This window comes from Anser cygnoides, chromosome 7 (assembly GCF_040182565.1).
Source record: "Anser cygnoides isolate HZ-2024a breed goose chromosome 7, Taihu_goose_T2T_genome, whole genome shotgun sequence".
NCBI classification, from domain to species: domain Eukaryota; kingdom Metazoa; phylum Chordata; class Aves; order Anseriformes; family Anatidae; genus Anser; species Anser cygnoides.
In genome coordinates, this window is record NC_089879.1 from 32,402,867 (window position 1) to 32,424,811 (window position 21,945).

Genomic DNA, 21,945 nt, shown 5'->3' on the forward strand with positions numbered 1-21,945 from the left:
CTGGGCATGATTTATTTAATATAGCCACCCCACATTTCAAACCCACTGTGCTCTACAAAGTTGCTATGAATACATTACTGAATTAAATTACAGAGCTGTCTCTTCCCTTACCAGGCTGCAAATCTCCCAGCCTCCAAAGTTTGTCCTCTAGGAGAGCAGTTAAACATAAAATTCATTTTAAGCACAGTTATGGACCCCAACAGTGGGGATTCCAAACCTAGGAAGCATCTACTGATAATCTACAACCACAGGTCATTTTTCCAAACCCACTGTGAGAAAGGAGGGCAAAAGAGACAGAAATAGGCACACAGACTGTCAAGAGTGCAGCACCACAACATCACTTCACGGTGGGAAACTCTAGGCATTGAGTTGAATGTAACCAATCAGTCAGTCAGCACATTTTACTCCAAGCAGACATGTTAAGAAAGGGCTCTAGTCTCAAAAGCTACGTTGTACTTTAGAAATACAACAAATACTGAAAATATTTGGACTTCCTGGTAACAAGAAATAAAACTTTCAAAACTAAAGCTCTATCTACCTATATACCGTTTCTGTTGTTCCTATTTCCCTGCCTCTTACTGACTTTCAAAAGCATCTCCCTGTCAGTCTCCAGAGAAACCCCTTCCCCTCACCTCCACAAAATGGCCGCTTCCCCTCACCTCTCCTCAGCACACCTGTGCCTCCTCACCCCACCTGCCCTGAGCCTCACGTCCAGCAGGTGGGCTGGGAGTGAGCAGTGTGCAGGGGCTGAGGCCAAGGCTGTCACAGGACCTCAGATAGCTCCTCTCCAGGGCTCCCTATGCGTGATGGCCAAGCCCTGCTGCCCAGCAGGTCTCCAGGTGATGGCTGCCAGTGCCTGCCTTCAAATGGCTGTGCCCAGCCGAGATGCTGACAGCCAAACACTGCTGTGTGTGAGCCCTAGTGGCCTTGGCTTGTGCCTTTCAAACTGCATCACACATATTATTTATGGATGTTTGTGCATATTATTTTCTTTCTTGTGGTTTAGCACTCTATCTGAACATCAAATGTGTTAGTGACTTTTTTTTTATTGCTGTGGGGACATTGCCACAGAGGTGGCTGCCAGTTGAGAAGAAGCACAGATCATGACAAGGCTATGTTAAAGCTCTGGGGAAAGTGTGGGCAAACTGTAGAGGTAGGAGGTGAGTGCAACAAAGCCACTCCTTCCTGGTTCAGCTTTCAGAGTCATTTGGCTGCCCCAGGTGCAGGCCAGAACACAAAACAGTGTTCAGACAGCACAGAAAATGACCATGCTGGCTGCAGCCCACAGGGGTGCGCAGGCCCATAGGGAGAGCCAAGCTCAGCAGCTGTGGTGGAAAAGGCTGGCTTTGTTTTCGCTGAAGCAGAGCAGGACACAGTGCATCTCCTCTGAATGACTGCAGCTGCTGTCAGGTACCAGACATCAAACTGAATGAACATGAGTACAGCCCTGGATGTGAATACCACAAAAGCTGCTACCAAGGAAAGTTCAGTCTGACTAGGCAGGCCAGGGTCTTCCTCCTCTCATAAAATTTGGAATGGGGATCAACCACAGATTTCTTGCTGTGGCAATGTACTGTGTTGTCCAGCTGTTGTTTTTTTTTGTCACACCTTCTGACTGAATTTTGTAATAAGAACCCTACAGCAAGAATGCTGTACTTTTTTTCATAGGCAGAAGTAATGATAGCTCTTAGAAAGAAACCTGAGACAAAAGAGCTATGCATTTCCATATTACGTTTTCAAGTATGAAAGTGAAGATTTTTTTTTTCTTACTTATGCACTTTAGTAATTTTACAAGCTATTTTTCTATGCTTTAACATATGAGCTTTATTCAACTATCTTATGCATGTCTAGTAATTAATCAAATTAAAAGGGGAAATTTGATCTAAAATATTTTGTTTATTTGCAACCAAATAAAGTTTGGTAATAACGATTTGGCACTGCCTGCAAATCCTTGTGGAGCAAATAAATTCACATCTTGGCACCCAACTCTGTAAATGATGTGCCAGATTTCATGGGGAAAAAAAAAATAGATAAACTTATTTCCATACCTATCTAATATTTTTCTTTTGCTTTAGCTGAATAAGCTCATCAAAGGATGACAGTCGATTTTTTTATTTTTTTTTTCCAGCGTACGTTGTTCCTAGAATGCTCAGCAGCATGGAAAAATGATAAATCTGAACCTGTGTGATAATTAATAATTCAATGCAAATTACATTGTGGTCTACAAATTCATTGTGGTCTATTTTGTATCTCAATAATCAACAAAATATTTATCTGGTAGTATTTTTAGGGGTATGCCATACACATAATTAATTTGGCATTGATAATTTGCATGAGTTGTAGCATACTGTTTATTATAACTTACTGTTTCTGGACAGCTTCATAAGGAATTTAGAGAAATGTCACAAACAGAGCTGTGGAAGGCCATCTAGTCTGTTTGTTTTCCTCACTGAGCACCCTAATATGCCTGCATTAAGCATAATATGCCTGCATATTACTACTAAGTAGCAAAATAAAGGGAACAGTTATGCTGCTTGTAATACTATGTATCTCCTCCTTGCTTCCTCTTTGAAGAAAATATTACAATACAGTTTTTCTCTTCCCTATTGTCCTGGTTTCAGTTAGGACAGAGTTAATTTTCCTCCTAGTATCTGGTAGGGTGCTATGTTTTGGATTAGGATGAGAAGAGTGCTGATAACATGCTGATGTTTTAATTGTTGCAGAGCAGTGCTTACACCAAGCCAAGGACTTTTTAGCTTCTCGCTCTGTCCTGCCAGCGAGCAGGCTGGGGGTGCAGCAGGAGCTGGGAGGGGACAGACCCAGGACAGCTGACCCAAACAGGCCAAAAGGGGTATTCCATACCATCTGACGTCATGCTAAACAATATATAGGGGTGGCTGGCCGGGGTGGGGGGCCGGCTGCTCGGGGATAGGCTGGGCATCAGTCAGCGCGTGGTGAGCAATTGCATTGTGCATCACTTGTTTCGTACACATTATTATTAGTAATACCATTATCATTATTATTATTATTGTTATTGTTATTATTATTTTCCTGTCTTAATAAACTGTCTTTATCTCAGTCTGGTACTGTGCTTTGCCATGGTGAAAGTGAAAGGAAAATTAAAGAAAAGGTATTTATTTTGTATTATAACACTTTAAGTGGGGTAATCAAGTTCCCAGCTATTGTGGGTGTGTTGAGAATTAGTCAAATTAAATTTTTTTTTTGGTGAAAAATAAAATCCCAATTCTTGGAAAAGACAAGTCTTGATCATGAAAATATCAGTTCTTTTTTCTTCTGCTACAACACCCACAGTACACCTGCCAGAACACCTTATTTATCACCCAGGACACTATGAGCTTTGTTATGAACTGAATTATAATCAACAACAGTTGATAGGAATATGTTTGAGGAGGTGGATTTTTGTTTGTTTATTTATTTATTTATTTGAATAGTATTTTTCAAATTACTTACTAAAAATTACATTTTAAATGTTTTTTATTTTTGGAGAGATAGAGATTCTCCTAAAGGATTCCACAACGAAATCAACAGGAATAGTTTACCAAAAAGCCATGGAAAGATCACTGCTCAGGAGTATGATGGACTTTGGAATATGACATTAAAGGCCCATTCAGAAATCTTGATCCTACAATACAGAAAGTTAAAGAAAATAAATTCCCTGAATACAACTTTAATGGTAATGAAATCTGGAAAATTGGGGGGAAAAAAACATAATGGTATGCAAGAGGATTGTGGAAATTGAATAAGTATGTCTAATGATAATTTTATTTTTGAAATATTTGCTTGAATTTGATCTCCACCAACTATGTCTTTCTTTTTGATTAATTTCTAGACATTTAGAGCAAGAAGCTTTCTCCTATAGTCCTTAAAATTCCACCCCATAACTAAATTATGAATTTTTCAGCAGTGTTTCATTTCAGATATTACCTCATTTCAAGAGATTCTTTTAAAAAAATACCCCCAAACAGATCATATATTATAGGTCTATATTTTAATTATCTAACCTTAGTTGACCAATTTTGAATATTCAGGCCTTAATTCTTACATTCATTATATTAAATGAATATTATGTGGCTAAAAATAATTACTTTAACATCACTAAATTGCTAACATGATAGTATCTAGAAAAATAAAAAGAAAAACAATCCAAAGAAACCTATTTATTTGAAGGGAACACTACATTTGACCTAAGCAAGACACACCGTGCTGTAGTTATGGGTGTTTTATTTATTTTTTTTTAATCACTGGAGATAGCAGTTGCCAACCTACAGGCATGTTCATTAATCTCCCTAGCTATGCAGAAATGGAATGTCATGCACTTCAATGTATTCTTTTTTACTATTCCTGCATAGCTTTTCCATAAAGTTTTTTGTTAAAGATAAAAATAAGAAAAGCTTAAATGGGATTTTAAGAATGTAAAAGCTGTAGGCTCGTGAGTATTCTTCTAAACACTTTCAAGATAACCATAGTCTGTCCTCCTATCCAACTTATATGGGAAGAACTTAAAATATGGTCACTGTAAAAAGTTTACGTTACATACTTATACATCTGTACAGAGGTAGATGGATTTTGAATATCTATTCTATAATAACAATTCAAAAAAAAATCAAGATATGAATAAAACAATAAACCTGCTTTACAAGACTGGCTTAAATATAAAATATGCCATTATTTAAAGAAAGATACAACATATTGAACGTTTAATCAATTTCCTTATTAGTTCTAATCTGCCTTCACAAAAACATTGTTGCAATAATTTGGGTTTTTTGTTCACAAAAAGACAAAATCAGTAAAAGTAATATTGGAGATCTCTTTCAGGCAGAAACATCCCTAAATTTAAAGAACACGTATTTAAAACAGGCATATGTCAGCATTGATAGAAACACAAAGCAGATTCAGGCATTCTCATTTCAAACATTCTTTTTAAGTGTAATAATTTCTCTTAACTTAATACATCCAATCTCACCCAATAATTTTCTAATATTAAAGATGTTTAACAGAAGCAGTTTTGCAGTTTTAGCATGAAAACCCGTTTTTTTTTTTTTTGGGGGGGGGGGGGGGGGGAGGTAATAGCACAGAAAATAGTTAGACTCTATGTATAATTACATTCTTCCAGTATTCTCTGTTGTGCATTGTGTTCATGTCCATGATAATAATATTAGAAATATCTTCTATGAAAAAAAAAAAAATCACCTCCAGGTTTACTGGGTTCTTTGCCATGTGTTTTATATTTTTATTTATTTATTTATTTTCCAGTTTACCGTGGTAGGATCCTGATATTCTGCCATGAATCTCAGTTTTCTTATAATGGGAAAAAATATTTCATGTTCTCATTTTGTTCTTCAAAGTGAAACTCATCTATCTAATGATTATTGCAGTTAATAGTATACCATTTTACATCAACACGCACTTGCATACTAGCTGAATTTTCCAGCTCCTTTTCCAATACTTTTGAAATACTTCTGAAGCATCAAAGAGCTAAACTGTAAGCATTCTTTAGCATAAGACTTGGACTATTTTATCAACAGGCTTCACTGAACTTTACCATGAAAGATCAGCATTACTTGCCTCATAACGAAACAGTAATGCAGAAAAGCCAAATGACTTTATCAACCTCATACAGTAAATATTGACAAAGTCAAGGACATAATGTTACAACTCCTGACTATTAGTCATATTGTCTCTACAGTGAAACACATTGGAGGTTGCTTATAGCTGTGCCATTTTTGCTACAATTTGTGAGCCTGGCCCAGCTTTCAACAAGTTCTGTGGCTCTGATGGATTTTCGTAAGTAAAAACTATGTCTGTCACTTCCATTTTCTACTAATCTGCCATTCAGTCTGCAAAATGTTCCATTTGGATCACTTGAGTCTAATTTTCTATTTTTCTAAATGGTGAAACATCTGTAGTCCACACAAAATTTAATTAACGTGGTCCTTCAGGCCAGAAAATGCCACATCAGCGCAAAAAGAAGCAATCTAGGTAGGGTGACATAAATATAAACATATCTTAAAAAACTCCAGGAACTATCCTTCTGAGAACAAGTTATGGAAAACATTCATACGAATATATCTATAGTCACTAACTAAAATTCTGATTGATTCCTAGTTTTGCATGCAGCTTCTCTAATGCTTTTTTTACAGTGGCTAGCATAGGTCAAAAATAACAAAAGGTCAGACCTATGTCTGAGCTTAAATCTAGCTATAACTCTTACTAAGTAATATTTATATATAATATAAGTACATATTAATGAATTTGGAAGGAGGATTTTTGTTTCTAACTCAGTGACAGAGAGAAGACTGGCTTATAGCCTTCGAATATTATTTTTTTCCAACAATCTTAGTTATGTTTATATTCATCTTTTTGTAAGTTTTGTCAAATTAACAGTTAAATAATTCTTCTAATCAGAAATCTGGTGGCTCAAAAATAAATTCTGCATATGTAAAATGTCCAATATGTATATAAAAACGTTTGTGATCAATGGTACTGTTACAAAATTGCAACACAAGTTTCATATTAACTATTTTCTGTCTTCAAAATTATAGCACCTGGAGTCTATTCTCATGGAATTTAAATTTCTGAGCTTTTAAGGATTACAGACATATCTGCTGCAATTTTAATATTTCCTTTGTTATTTCGTTTGGTGCCTCCAGAAAACTTCCTAAAGCAAACACTAATGTTAGTGTTTATTACTGAAATAATATCCTAACAATTTAAAATACAATCAGTGACATAACTTAAATCAATTTTTATTTTAGAAAAATAGAATTCTTGTTCCAGAAGCTATGTAAAATTTTTAAAGTACCAACACGATCAATTCCAGTTTGATATAGATATCACCATACCTATAGGTATCACCAAAGCCTGTCTGTGGCTTTATTAATTATCCACTGATATAAAACACATACTAGATCAAGGAAAATATTTTGAATAGATACAGTCCTTTGATGCATAATTGAGACATAGTTTTGCTTCTCCAAGGGAAAATAAATGAATTAATGAATCACAAAATTACATAACGTGCTTCATTTTTTATTTTTTTTTTCCAATGCCTTGGATAATATATGCCTTTTGTTTTAAATTCCTCAGAAATGCATACAGTAGATGCACTGAAAAATAGATTTTGTATTTGTTTCTTTGTTTGTTTTTGGTAGAAGTTTCTATTGTTTTATGTGGTGAAAAAAAATGGGGGGGGCGGTTGTAAAGTGAAGAGAGAAATCTCCACATAAAATGTGGCTCAGTCAATAGAGGAAAATGTCACAACAAGAATATCAGCAATGACGATATGCTAATGAATAACATCTGGTGATATCTGGTAATGAATAATACCCTATGATTTTTAAATTCTGCGTAACTGTAAAAAATACACAATTTATTACAAGAGAATATAAGAGACATGATCAGTTTTCAGTTTGACTGCCTACATGTTCCACAGCAAATTTGCCTGCAGACATTAATCTTATTGCACATCAAAAGAAGAGGAAGGCAAAAATTAGAAGAAAAGCTTCTATGTATAATAGTAACAACAATATTCCATTGAGAGATTCCGACCTTCACTTAGAAGAGATGTTATTCAGATAGTGGCATGTGCATGTTTTTATATGAAACGCACATGAAATGTGCATGCATGTATTCTTTCCTCAAGTCTTCATCTTTGTTCATGTGATCACAATAAAATATGGTCAGAGATACGCTTACCACATTTCAGTTACAGAGTTCCAAGGGAGAAAACTTATCCCAAAATATCTAGGGACTTGAAAAATATTGCTCAGTGAAAGCAATGGTTATAAAAATAATGAAATTGTGTCATTCCCTTCAAGGACCTCATTTAAATCATGTCAGTTTAGAAAAAAACACTTTTTCTCTATTAATTCTATGAAGTATAATGTAACCATATTATATTTATATAGAAATACCTTTTTTTAGTTAATACGCAGCAATAAGCATTAAGACTGGTCAAACCAAAATTCTGTTACAATTAAGAAATCAGTGTGTTATTAATTTTCTATCTCGTTTTTTGATAGCAAGATATCAAGTGACATCTGTTACCAATGTGATAATTATATATCTTGGTCTAGTTTATGTTAGTACCATAAAGTCTATTTTTCATTTGCTTGTTTTTGTGTTCCCCACCCCCACACCCTTTATTATTATTATTATTATTATTTAACTAAGCAGTATAACTTAGATGCACCACTCTGTGAATTCAAACACCAGTAGCCCCATCATAAAGCAGAAATATCTGGGAGTTTTCTGGAAGTGGTTTCCATGGATTTTTAACAATGGAGTAAACTGAAAGTCTCTTAGTAAATTTTTCAGGTCCTGGAGAGCTGTTATATTGGCATCCCATGGATCATACTGTTCATTTTAATGATGTAGAATGCTGGCATTGACTTTCACATAAATGGCCTCCATAAATTTGAATTGTGGGATCGAGGCCTACTATTATAGATTGGTAAATTAATTCTCCTCTAATGCTACAAATGCTGTCTTATTTATCATGACTAAATAAATCCAATATTTTAGTCGTTAAGAATTCAACACTCGAAACAGCTGGACTTTTTAGATTTAAACCAGGCAGTAAATTCACTACCAGAGGTCTATAAAACAAGGTCTTAACATTCTGAAGGACTTTAGAACCCATCAAGTGTTTCTTTATTAGGGAAATAATATTTACAGAAACTTAAGGAGTCCAAATTAGCTGTAGCCCAATGATAAAGGATTTTTTTAGTTTATTTATTTATTTGTTCATTTAATTACTCAAGGCTTAATTTCGGCTGTTTCAAAGTAAGAAACAAGTTCTGTGGCTTTTTCAAGGAATTGAATGATAATACACTTCTAATGCTCAAAATAGATTGCCATGCCAATCATATGATGTATTCATGTCATTGCATTTCTCTGCTATCAAGGAATGGGCAAATACTACCAGTCTACAGATTTTGACCTGTACTCTCAGGTCTTTTACTCTGTGCATGGTGATATATGAAGATCAAATAAATACATATGTAAAACCATATTTAATTATGAGGAAGAGAGTTGAAGCTGCCAAGTTTAAAATAAAATAAGCCTATTTCTTTTATAAAATATACAAAATAAACAGAAGACAATTTCTTGGTTAATGGAAGCATACTGAAGTATGCTTAAAAAATATGAAATATATAATCTAGAAATTCTTGTGTGCATGTATGTTTTTCTGTCTATTTAAACTTGATGCACATTAAGAGAATATTTTAACTGTGCATTTCAGATCTTCAAAAGATGATCCAAGACAATGACAGTGTCAAGTTCTAGGAATGTCAACCAAAGGTAAAAGTTTTTAAGAGGCAATTTCAGTATCAGACATTTAAGTTAGCGTTTTCCTTATCAACTGTGACTGCAATGTTTTTTACCTGACACTTATAAAAATTCTATGAATTGTCATTTATGCTTTTTTCTTATATTTGTTATGCTTTCATATTTTTTTTTCTATTAACAGTTTAACCAAATACTCTTATCAGATTGGTGAGTATCAGGACTGCTCTGTCATACAGATATTTTTAGGCTGAGGTAATTTTTGCGGATGTTCTGTGATACCATATTTGATCTTTGTCTGCCCTCATCCTCACAATGTTAAGTATTTCCAGTAGTTAAGTTAGCTGAATGAGTAGCATCTGGCATCTCTCTTCCTGTTTAGTGCAATTATCCACTACTTTTTTTTTTTATTTTAATTTATATTTATTCATTCTAATGCTCATGAAAGGTGTAATTAAAACAATTCCAATGAGAACAATATCCTCAATATAACATTCAAGCCTGCAGTCCACTGGAGCCAGACATTTTCTGCCAATATTACTCAGAAAACAGCACTCTGAAATATTGTATATTAATAGTTTCAGTGAGACTATGAGGTACTGACCAATATAGTATGATTCAAAGTGCACGGAAGTAAAAGAGACCCTTTTTATAGACCACACATGCTAAAACCATCATTGAAATAGTCCCACTGGTGTTGATTAGAACTAAAGACAGAAAAGTGTAATCCACTGTAATATATGAATACGCACTGCAAAATCTAGGCATGCTGAATCACATATTTGGTTTTACAAATAAATATAAAGAAAGAAAGAAAAAAAAAACAGGAACAATATTTACAGCAGACAACCTAAAATAATAATTTTTTTTTTTAGTTAATCTTCACAATAGAAATAAAAGATGGGATATAACCCATAAATATTAAATGTTAATAGTGAGAATGTTATTGGCACTTTGGATTTAATCTCAAGACAACTTTCATTTCATATATTCAATATGTTTATAGTAATCTATTACCTTTCAACAGACAAAATTTGAAAAGTGTATATTTCTACCTAAGAGAAAATCCAATCCATTCCTTATGAACAATAACATGTGGATGGAAATAATTGCACCTATTCCACTTTTAGTACAGCCAGCAACTATTTATTTATTTATGTACTTTTTAAACAAAGGAGATAAGCAATAAGGGGAAAATCAACAACAACAAAAAAAACATAACTTTCATTTTACTATAATTAAATGGAACGTAATTACAATAGTTTGGAGTTCTAATAAAAACCTAAACCCAAAGTCTTCCAGCCTGTTCTCAACCATAAACAAAACTGTGTATTACACGTGTCCATGCGCAGGTGAGTAAGCAATGGCATGTGGTAGTTGACATCCAGTAGTTTCAGTGTGAGTAAAATTTGAGTGGGCATGCATTTAAGCCTAATGATGGGCTTTAGGAGAGCACTGTCATTCAAAATTTCTAGGGCTTTGGCACAGGCCAAATGCCCTGGAAGCTCTTTTAATAGTGTACCCTCCCACCAACGACATACATTATTTACCTGCCTAATATTGCTCCTCATTTCTAGCCTCTCACTTCAGAATAGGGAATCCCATGTTCCACTACTTACTAAAATATATATATATATTTATATATATATATATATATATATATTTAAAGGCACTTCATGCTATGATCAGTTAATGCAAAAAAAAAAAGTGTAGGAAGTCCTTGTAACAAAGAATAGGAATGTCATCACCTTCTTAGCATTAAAGTGTTCATATCCCTCTATGGAACTGAATTTACCTGTTTCCTAACATGAAGGAATAACTGCCTTTCCCTGTCATACAGTTAATTTTGCTCCTGTACATGTGTAGAAACACACAAACCCAATCCCTATAAAAGGGATGTGAAGCTAATGTTTAACTAAGCACTTCCTGCATGAGCAGTTCTACAGATCACAGTTTAGCTAAATGTCCATCCATAATGAACACCTTTAATTTCTAACTTTCTTATTGAAGTAAGAAGTATTAAAAACATTAATCCACAACTGTGTCTTTAATTCTCAAACATTTCATACCTTGAAGAGTACCAAGTGGTGATAATGTGAAAGTAACTGTTAGTTACTTAGGCTGATAGCATCTGAACTAACTACAACTATGTGTAGCCTGCCTCAGAACAAATAAAGTATACACCAGCTATGAACAACACATTTGGCATGTATCTCATTTTACATAGCCTATTTTCAGCTAATTTCTATCAATTTTCTGGATATTATTCACTGGATAGAGAAGGACTCTAATAAACACGTTATTTTTTAGCTAACATCGGGTATTGCAGAAAGACCAAAACCATTACAGAAGTGTTCCTTAAAGGGAAAGTATAATAATTTTGCATAAACATAGTGAAAATTGTACGCACACACATTTCAAGGAATCCATTTAACCAATATAATGTAAGTGTGTCACCTACTGAGATGAAAGACAAGCTCAATCTTAACTCTTGATACCTCTTAGGTTTGTTTTATAAGTTAAATTATTCTAGTGACATGTAGGCTCAATAGATTCATTGGTTTTAGTGACTGTTCTTTGTGGATATAGCTGGCCTAACCATGCAAACCAGAAACCACACATCAGTCTTTCCATTACTTTTATGGCATTTAAACAGAAATGGAGGAAATGTTATGCGCCCTCCCTCCTCCATCAGACTATGTTCAAGTTTCTATGGAAACCTTGAACACCTGTGCAGAGAAAAGAAGAGGGTGAAACTGTTCTCCCTGTTTTTCACCATTTTCCCCTTTCTCTCTTTGATTCATGTAGAAATGTTTTATGTATAATTCACTTTCTGCTTTCACTCTTCATGTACCTCCAGGCCTGGGGAAATTTCCCTCATTGTATTGTCTCCTATTGGCTATCCACATGATTTTGAAGTGTAATGTCTAAAATTTAAATATTTTCAGGTGCTTGGTCTTCATGACTTTATAGGTTCTTATTTCAAGTCAGCTTAGTACAAAAAAAAAGCCTGCTAGAAACTCTACATACTCAGGACTGGCAATTATAACTTACATGATCCTTGGAGATCTTCAATTACTGCTTGAAAATGCTGAGATATAATCCCATAGAAGGTTAGAGACAGTACCAGACAAAGCCCAGAATGGATATAAATGACATGCACCAAACAGATATCTAAATAGCCTTTGAAGAGTTAGATTTCTTCCTCTTGAGACAAAAAAAAAAAAAGAGAGACTACTGACTATGTGAACTAAACATAAACAATGTTTTGTACTAAAAGGCAGTTTTAGCCGTAGACCTTAGATTACTGAGGAGACAGAAACTAGAAAGCAGCTCAAACGTAATTCTTATTTTGTCGTCCTTCGATTTTTATTTCAGTCCTCTCTACAGCCAGGTGCAGCTTAGCCCTGTCTACATGCATAAAACAGTGGAAATCAATGTGAATTTCAATTTCATCAGAACCAGCTGCTGGATGATTTTGAAAACAACCACTTATGAACAAGTAAATAGTATAACTTGCCACAAGAGGTTTTGTAAGAATCAACTACTTTGTAGTCTATAAATTGTTCAAAAGGATTTGGATGAAGGTCACTACAGGCTACACTATTCTTCCCTGATTTGCATGATTCTTGTGGGACTGATCCCCACCTACCTAATGAAAAAGCAATAACAATTTGATAAAAGATTTAAATAGATGGACCAAAGTTTTAAAACTTCAACAAATTCTGTGACCATAATTCTTTTAAGGTGACCTTGAAAGAGATGAGAAATGCAATAGACGGGAAATCATCCCTGTTTACGCTAACCTCTCAACATTTTGTAATGGGATTCATATTGTCCTAAAGACTTGATTCATGATGCAGTAAAAGGCTTGAAAGTAAAATATTTCTTTAAAAAGTCTACATGTAAGTGAAAATAGGTCAAACTTTGTGGAGGAGCTCTTACTCTATGAGCAAGACCCTACACAAGATAATCAGGACTCTGCAAAGATCTTCCATCAGTATATAATGCCTTTATTCACAGGGGTGAATGTGGGCAGTGGTTTTGTGAGTGCCTGAGGCATAAAGAGCTTTTTGTGTAGGTACATGCAAAGACACTGGACAACTACAGTTAATGATCTTTGCCTTTTAAGTGTTATAAATGTTCAGTTGCTTGAACACCATAAAATCAGATGAAAAATGCTGTTACAGTACTTTTCTTCAGTTGTCTAACTGGAACTGTGCAGGTATCAGAAATGGCATTGTGGCTTTATACGTTCACAAATCTATACAGATACACGCTGACTAGTAATAATGAAAACAATTAATAAAATTTAATTTCATATGTTTTGTTCAGCATTTTGTGTCTCCATTAGTCCTTATAGTATAACCGTGTTTATGTCCTGCAAGCAGAACACATCTGGTATTCTTCCAGAATACCTGGCATGCTGTGCCATTTGCTTTTCATTGCTATAAGCTGCTTGTTTTCATCTCTTTGCTCCTAGTACTTTTCTTAACACCACAAGATTTTATTTATATCAGGTGACACCATTTGACTTCTCTCTTACAGTAAAGAGTCTCAGCACAAAGAACAAGCAAAGGCATTTTTAATGCATTTTGCAAGTAGCTCTATCATTGAAATAGACTGTTTCAATACTATTTTCCTGCACTGATTCCCTGATCTACATTTAGGCTATAAGTATTGTAACAATTTTCAAAAAACTTTGCATGGAACAAATTCTGTCTAAAGTAAAGCCTTAACATGAAGTACCAAATCCTCTAGCTGTGTTCGATCACAAAGATCTACGTCTACAAAAATAATTATCTCAACATTTCTAATTAAGTAGAAAATATGCAGCCATTTTGTTTGTACACACTTCTTATATAAACTGAACTTCAAGTAGCTGCATGTTTAGTTGGAACCAGAAGGTGCAGGTCTTCCATTGCGTTATTTACAGTAACCCACTAGCTTTGTTGGAAAGAAAAAATTTGCTGAGTAAGGTTGACCACTGGCTACTTTAATCCCAAAGCCTCAGGCAAGAGGTGAGCAGCTGCTTAGGTGTAGGTATGTACTACATGACAGGTTCTTGAAGCATGACAAAATACTGATACACTTTGAATGAGTATTATCTATTTATCATTTATATCATTTACTCTTTCACTTCACTGAATTCCTTTAAAACTCTGAAATGAAAACAAGAAGTGGTAATATGCAAATTAAAGTTCTTTACCAGTCACAGATAAAAATGAATGTTGCAGTAATATTTTGAGAATAGATCAAAACGTATTCAGCTGGAAGAAATACTGTTCTCTCCAGTCTGAGATGATTACACATGGTAGAGTGATGACATACATTAGCTTCTCCATTAGGGAGTTAATGCGATCAAGCTCCTGCAGGCCAGCATAAGTTGTCACTTCATATTGTCTTTTCCTTTGGACACAACTGTTTCTAGTTTTCTCTGGATGACACAACACCGTAGGAAGTTAACACTTGACATTACAGTGAGTTTCAAGACATTTAATTAAAAAGGGCAGAAGTGTGCAACAAATGATCAAGAGTCACGCTTTTCTAATTCACCGTGTCAGCACAGACATAACTGACTTTGTCCAATGAAACAAGCAACCCCTTAAAAGAGAAATAAATTTCTTTGCTATTACCGAGCAAGGTGTGGCCATCTTCATATAGATTTATAACTAATTCATTAAGACTTCATGACCCTGTTCTCTGAGGCTGCATAATCACCATGACATTTCATATAACACACAAAATATTGATAAAGCACAACACTGAGCAGTTACTTAAAAGCATGAGCCTCTAGATCCATGAGTTAGTATAAGGCGATGTGAAAAGTAAAACAGTTACTGAGACTAAACCCTGACACATTTGCAATATTAGATTTTTTAATTGTATCAGTTAAGCCACTTAGAAAACAATTTGAAAGCATACATATATATACACATATATGTATCTGACTTCTCTGGATTCATATAAAGTGGTTCATTAATTTTGACTGTAAGAAGCAACTGACATAAAATAATTAATAGTAGAGGAAATATTATTGCATGTGCAGAAAGACATGCTACCAGTATTAAGTCAACACATTTCATTCATTAACAAAAATGCAAGAAACATGAAGACAAGATTCTTATATACCTGCAATGTCTCCATTTAATCAAATATTCCTTTTCAACTCAAACCATTTTATGATTCTATGAAATATGAACTGATGTAGTTTGCTACTGAAGTACCTTCAGTTCTGTAGGTTTCAATGCATCACTACATTTGCAAAGTGCAACAAATATTTTTTGACAATCCCTACGTTAATATCTTCCCTTTAACCACCTCTGACACCATCCACTGTACTGTTTCTCAGTGATGTCTTCTCTCCTTCACCTGGCCAAGAGACCTCATTCTAAAATCCAAACCTTTATCACCTGTGTTTTTTTTTTTGTTTGGTTGGTTTGGTTTTGTTTGTTCATTATTTTTGTTTTTATTTGTTTGTTTTGGTGGGGGTAGAGCTATATCAACAAAACAGTAGAAAGCTTCAAATTATGCAAAGTGACATTATTTTGCTAATTTCCTGAGCAACAAGCCAGATTAAACACAGACATTTTTTTTTTCTATCTTTATACCAGCTTTTGATTAAAGTTCAAATGCTCATTTCCTTCCTTTTGGGATTCTCTATGGACAAGTCAAAAATTTAGCAAAGCTCAAGGAGGAAACCCTTTACTACTTTAGCATGCTGAGACTCTCTACTGCAAAAGAGAAGTAAAGATGTACAAGATTCTTGTGGGGTCTGAACTATGGAATAAATTCCTTCAGAACCTCAACAAACTTCATCTTTTTTACTTTTACTTTACTCAAAAAACTGTCTCTATCTACTCCACATTTTGTCTCACTTGAATAAAACAGAGTAAATGAAACAAATATTATAAAAACAGTTTTAATACCTTATTAAAAGTCGAGAGTCCACATGCTTTTCTCCTGAAGAGAAGATGAAAAAATTCTGTGATTCTGTGAAATGTAGATCCACAGGGTGTGTCATAAGAACCTTAAAGGAAAAGAACATTTTGAATACTATAAGGATACAAATAGCATAAATCATCAAGGTGCACTTCAAAGGACAAGGGGTAATGGCTTTAAACTAAAAGAGGGTAGATTTAGATTAGGTATAAGGAAGAAATTCTTTACCCTGAGGGTGGTGAGGCACAGGAACAGGTTGTCCAGAGAAGCTGTGGATACCCCATCCCTGGCAGTGTTCAAGGCCAGGCTGGATGGGGCTTTGAGCAACCTGGTATAGTGGGAGGTGTCTCTGCCCATGGTAGGGGTTTTGGAATTAGATCGGTTTTAAGGTCCCTTCCGACCCCAAGCATTCTATAGTTCTATGACAAAATCCTTTTACTATGAATTTAATCAATTTCCCATACACCTAATTCATACCTTCTTTCCTATTTGTTAGATGTAATTAACATTAATTACATATAATTAATGCAACTACTTCTAGAACATTTTGACACAACCTACTTTGGAAAAGATATTTAGTGATATGACTGAAATACAAAATGGATGAGCATTATTCTCTGGTTAGAGAAGAGTATTTTCCACATTTCATGATCTGCTCAGTAAATACTGCAAAATAGACTCTGGGAATGAGTTTGCAGGAGGAAGAAAACACCGTTCTTGATAATAAAAAAATCAAGGAATTCAGACCTTGCTAAATAGCATAGAACTGAAATGAATATCACAGGAAGAGGATATGCAATTAAGAAATCCCAGAAAAAGAATGTAACATCATTTTCTTTTGTCACGTGGTCCACCAAACATTTAACCTTAGACCTTTGCCTGGGTGCTGCTGCCTTTTACAGAATTCAAAATAAGGATGGCTGACAGCTGAGATCTCCTTCCCTTGGCTGGGGAACTTGTATGGTGCACAAAAGACAGTTGAAAATACTTTTTTTTTTTTTTTTTAATTATTATTACAAATTTCCTGTATACTTATATTAAAAGGCACCATTAAAAGTTATGACCATTAACAGATAACTGTCAAAACCAGCTTACACCAGAAATGTTGGATCTTTCTTTCCCCTAAAATAATAGTTTCTAGGATTTTGTTTCTATGCTTATGTAGTGTAATGAATCAACTCTCTGTACATTGAATCTGTCATTTACAACATGTATTTTATTTCATTTTGTGTTGTTCTACCCAGAGGCCATAACTTCTTCAGCTGAAATGAAAAGTTATCATCTTAGGTCTATTGTATCCTGACAGAAACAATTATGCCCAGCTGAACAACAAAAAAGCCCTCTAATTATCTTAATTATCTTGTCCAGTGAGTCCCATGGTATAGTCAGGATTTGTTGTAAGAGTTAATGAGAAGAAAAAAAAACTTTTTTAAAAAACAAATTTAATTATATGGCCTCTGAAATGTCTACGCTATGGCAATAGTACTTTTTGGAGCAAAAAAGTGGTAGACTACTTTCAACAAGACAGAACAAGAAACCCCCCTCTACTTTTGACTTATTTGAAAATGGTCTAATGGTGAAAACATTTTTAAGTCAAAAAGGGACATAATGAAAGGAGAAAAGCTCGGCCATGGAGATATGATCCTGTGTAAATTAAGGAGTTCAGGTTTTGATTCATTATTCTTGCAAATCTTTTATTTACTAAGAAATTTGCAAAACGTCACTGAATAGACCATATGTGATGATTTGTAATAGGTCAATACTGAATTCTTTCCTTAAAACAAACTTTATAGTTCTCTGGTGTGGCTGTATCTGCCATTCCCCATGGTGAGAGAGATGAACCGATCTCACAGCAATGTCTGTTCATGCCTTTCCAACAGACATCTTCACAGGTCAAACAGAAGGGCACACAGCTCACAAATGGAGCAATATAAAAAATTAAAATTAGGATCAACGAAAATATCTTGCCAGTTCATACCAAGTTCATTTGATCAGTTTAGGGAAACCTGAAATAAAATAGTTTGAAATATTTTGATGCCTAACATTTCAAAAGAAAAATCATTATCAAATACACTTTTTATGTAGCTCTGATATAGTAAAATGAGATTATATTAACCATTTCAGTGCTTTAGTTTTTCCAATTACAGATTAATTATTTATGTAGTATGAACATTTGGCACCTCTGTGGCCTTACTTTACCTTGCCTAGTGCAACTGCTGCAGTAGTTCTGCATGTAGGCTGCTTATACATGAAGAATAGAAAGCTCATTAAAAAGGAAAGCTAGCTTACAAGATTTCTTGAGAAGCTCTTTTTTCAATGCTGCTTCCAGAAATTAACACTTAGCACAGACCAAAAATCTGCAGTTTTCATAGCACAAATACAGATTAGAGATTAGAGACTAACATCCACTTTGGAATGGGTATCATGGATGTTTTTGCTGTTACAAAACTTGAATTCAAAGCCAAAAAAAATTATTACATGTAAATAACAGTTCATTTATGCAGTGTCCTACTGTGAACTGCAGTCTTTTGTAGCATTTTGAGCAACAGTTTTAGCCCTGCTGTACCATTTTTATGCCAGCTAAGATGCTTAGAACATCATAAAATGTTATCCTCTGGAGAAGAGACATCTCACTGGAGTAAGATGCACTAATATGGAAATAAAATTGTCAGAAATGGTAATGGTGCTAGCAGAGAGATGATGTGCTCCTTCTCTTTTCAAAAATTAAATTTTCCTTGCCTAGAACAGTCTGTTATAATAGTGAAAAGTAAATGTGAATTACAGTGGAAAAAAACACAACACATTTGTGTTAGAATGATCTTCACCTCCTGCTACTGTGAAGAGAAACATCAGAACACTCAAAAGTCACACAGTACATGAGAAATACAAAACCTTAAAAGTCACAACATTAAAACCAGTTGTGATTACAGTTACAACAATTACAACCATTATTAGCACTAAAAAAAGGGGGGGGGGGGGGCGGAGCGCGGGGGGATTTGTTCCCATTCTAGTGGATGGGAGTCCACTAGAATGAACAGAAATTGTCTTAATAAGATAAAACACAAAATTGTCTGTGAAGAGAACAGGGCACTAAAGTCGTTAAGTTTCTAAAATACCACTGAAAAGAGCTGGAACTTGAAAGCATGACTGTAGATATCTAAAGAAATAGAGCCCATTTACATCTTGCAGTATTACTCGTGTCAATTTTTTTCCTTTAAAAAAAAATAAGACAACATATAAACTATGTATTATCACCTTTGTTTTATTACTCTTTTATTTCAGCTGTATCCTGTGCGCGTTAGATTTATTTTGACATAAAAATTCTTACCCAGACACAAAACAACAAAAAAAGTCAAGGCTAAAAATAATTCGATGGTGATTCCCAAACTTTTGAAATTACTTGCAACTAGTGCAAATACCGGAACTCATAGCAACAATATAGGTTTTTTATTGGGGAAAAAAGAACATTTGTGCTGCACAGATGTGTGTTGAATATCTTTCTGGCTAATACAATAAGTACTTTCATTTTAGGCAGCTAGAAAAAAAAAATCTTATAAAATTCTTGTTGAACAAGAAGCCTGGAAATAATGATACATAAACACAAAAGATGTCACCAGGTTCCAGCCCAAATCTCAAGGTGATTAGTATCTACATCTATAATGGCTTAGAACTTCATTTATGTTACGAATTGAAGCCCAGTGAGAGACTGAGAGGAGGACTGAACAAAATGTAATCCGCATTTTGAGCATTTCAAGTCCATGTTTTCCTATTCAGGTTTTCAATTCAGTTCATCAAAAGCTATTATTTAAGGAAGAAAACGGTAACAGAACAGCTCCTAGTGACAGAAATGAAAACAGTAATTAACAAAGGTATTACTTACTACAATCAGATAAACAGAATGGCTGTCTGATTTTCTTTTCCTGATGCACCAGAACCATGCATGGGGTGGGGATGGTGAACACGGTGAAGACAAGACATTTTTATTTTATTTTTTTCCATCTTTTGGGAAACTGGGAGGTCTGACTAATTAAAAGAAATGACAAACCATGGGACAGTTGTTGAGTCTTTGCATGTCCCTCTAATATGGATGGTTTTGCTGGTTAGGATGCCTTGCAATTTACTGTCTAATATATAAAGGAAATCAAGACTGTTTTAGCATTATTGCATCCTAAAGTGGGTTGCTGTAGCATGTAACTTCTGTACCCTAACAATATATGACTTCTGCTGAGCCAGATAGTCTACCCTGATTGCTTAAGCTAGCTCTGGCCAAGGAAAAGCATAGAAAAAAAAGTGATGCAGATTGTATCAAGTACATGGATATCCCAAAATCACCCCAAACAAATATGCAAAACCTAAATTCTAATTCTACTTTTTGATACAAATTCTTGATAAATAACAATTTAATTCCAAATCATAGTTGACCTTCTACAATATGGTCTGGATCTGAAATACTCATATTAACTGTGTTCTTTTTTTCTCCCTTGTTCCTGTTACTGTTGTTAACCAGAAGGCTAACCAGAAAGGGTTAGTTTCTGGTAAGACTTTTGACTAAAAATAAACATTCAGCAACTCAATCCCCTTATCTTTTTACTTAGAAAAAAATGGTTTCTCCCAGAGCCTATAAATGATTCTGACCTCATGAGATATCATACAGTGCCTCAGAGCACTTCTCTTCTAAGTAATATGGGATTAAATGATTCTTTAGCTGAATCTCGTCCTGTTCAGAAACACAAAAAAGGAACATATAAAGCTTGCCCCCTGTTGACATCTGTAGCACTGTCTAGTTTTGGAAGATGTGTCAATTCAACAGTTAAAGGACAAATGTATGGAGGAAAAAGCTGGAAATCACTCCAGACCAGCAATTCTCAAAACTGTAAAGCCACAAGAATTCACCTAAAAACGAGCCATACCAGTGCCGATCTCAGCACAACCTTTTCTAAGCCTGCAACTTGCTACTCCTCACCCTCATGTAAGATTAGTGCAGGGCACAACTGTGCTGTGGGGCTGTTGTGGAGCTGTGTCTGTTTTCAAACAAAGGTTCTGACCTCTATCTCTTGTTAGCATCATGCTTGGCCGGCATTGCCTGCTCTGCTGTCATGAGAGGGTCAACACTTCGCACCTGGCTAACAGGTGCTTCTGTCATGTATTCAGGAAGCTTCTGCTTTACCAAATTACACACTAACAGAGAATACAAAGAGTTTGTAATGCTCACATTGCAGCAAAGTTTTAGTATATTCATGACCTGAGAAGTTTAAAACCAAGCAGTAGCAAGCTGCTGTTTGGGGAGTCCACCTTGAACTGTCCCGCTAGCCGTGCCACACAGAAGCCAAGACTTACCAGCTTGGTTTGGCTGGAAAGAATAGGCTCAGAGAACAGTTGTTTGTTTGTGTTGGTTTCTAAAAGGAAAGAACCTTTCCTTGCCAAGTAGTCTTTTCATGTTCTTGCAGCTTTATTTTAAACAAATTCATAGTTTCCTGTATACATATTAATGTTGTGAGATTGCTCTTTCTGTCACAGAGATAAAACAAGAATGGCCACATAGAAATCACAACAGCAGGTGCCAGATTTTTCAAGTTGGCTGCAGCCAAAATGTTAAATTCTGCAATTTCGTTAGCCCAAGAAGCATATCTAAATGCAAATAAACATAATTTTGTTCTTCAGAAATTGGGATTCTTTGATGTGTTCATTTCCAAC

At 34.9% G+C, this 21,945-nt stretch overlaps 1 long non-coding RNA gene across 1 annotated transcript in view; it reads right to left on the reverse strand.

Moving 5' to 3' along the window:
* The window catches only part of LOC136791276 (uncharacterized), a 384,451-nt gene that overhangs the window by 158,120 nt on the left and 204,386 nt on the right, over nt 1-21,945 (reverse strand). Inside the window, exon 5 of the long non-coding RNA XR_010832909.1 lies at nt 16,239-16,339. This is a non-coding gene — a long non-coding RNA (uncharacterized lncRNA). The remainder of the gene's footprint in view (nt 1-16,238; nt 16,340-21,945) is intronic.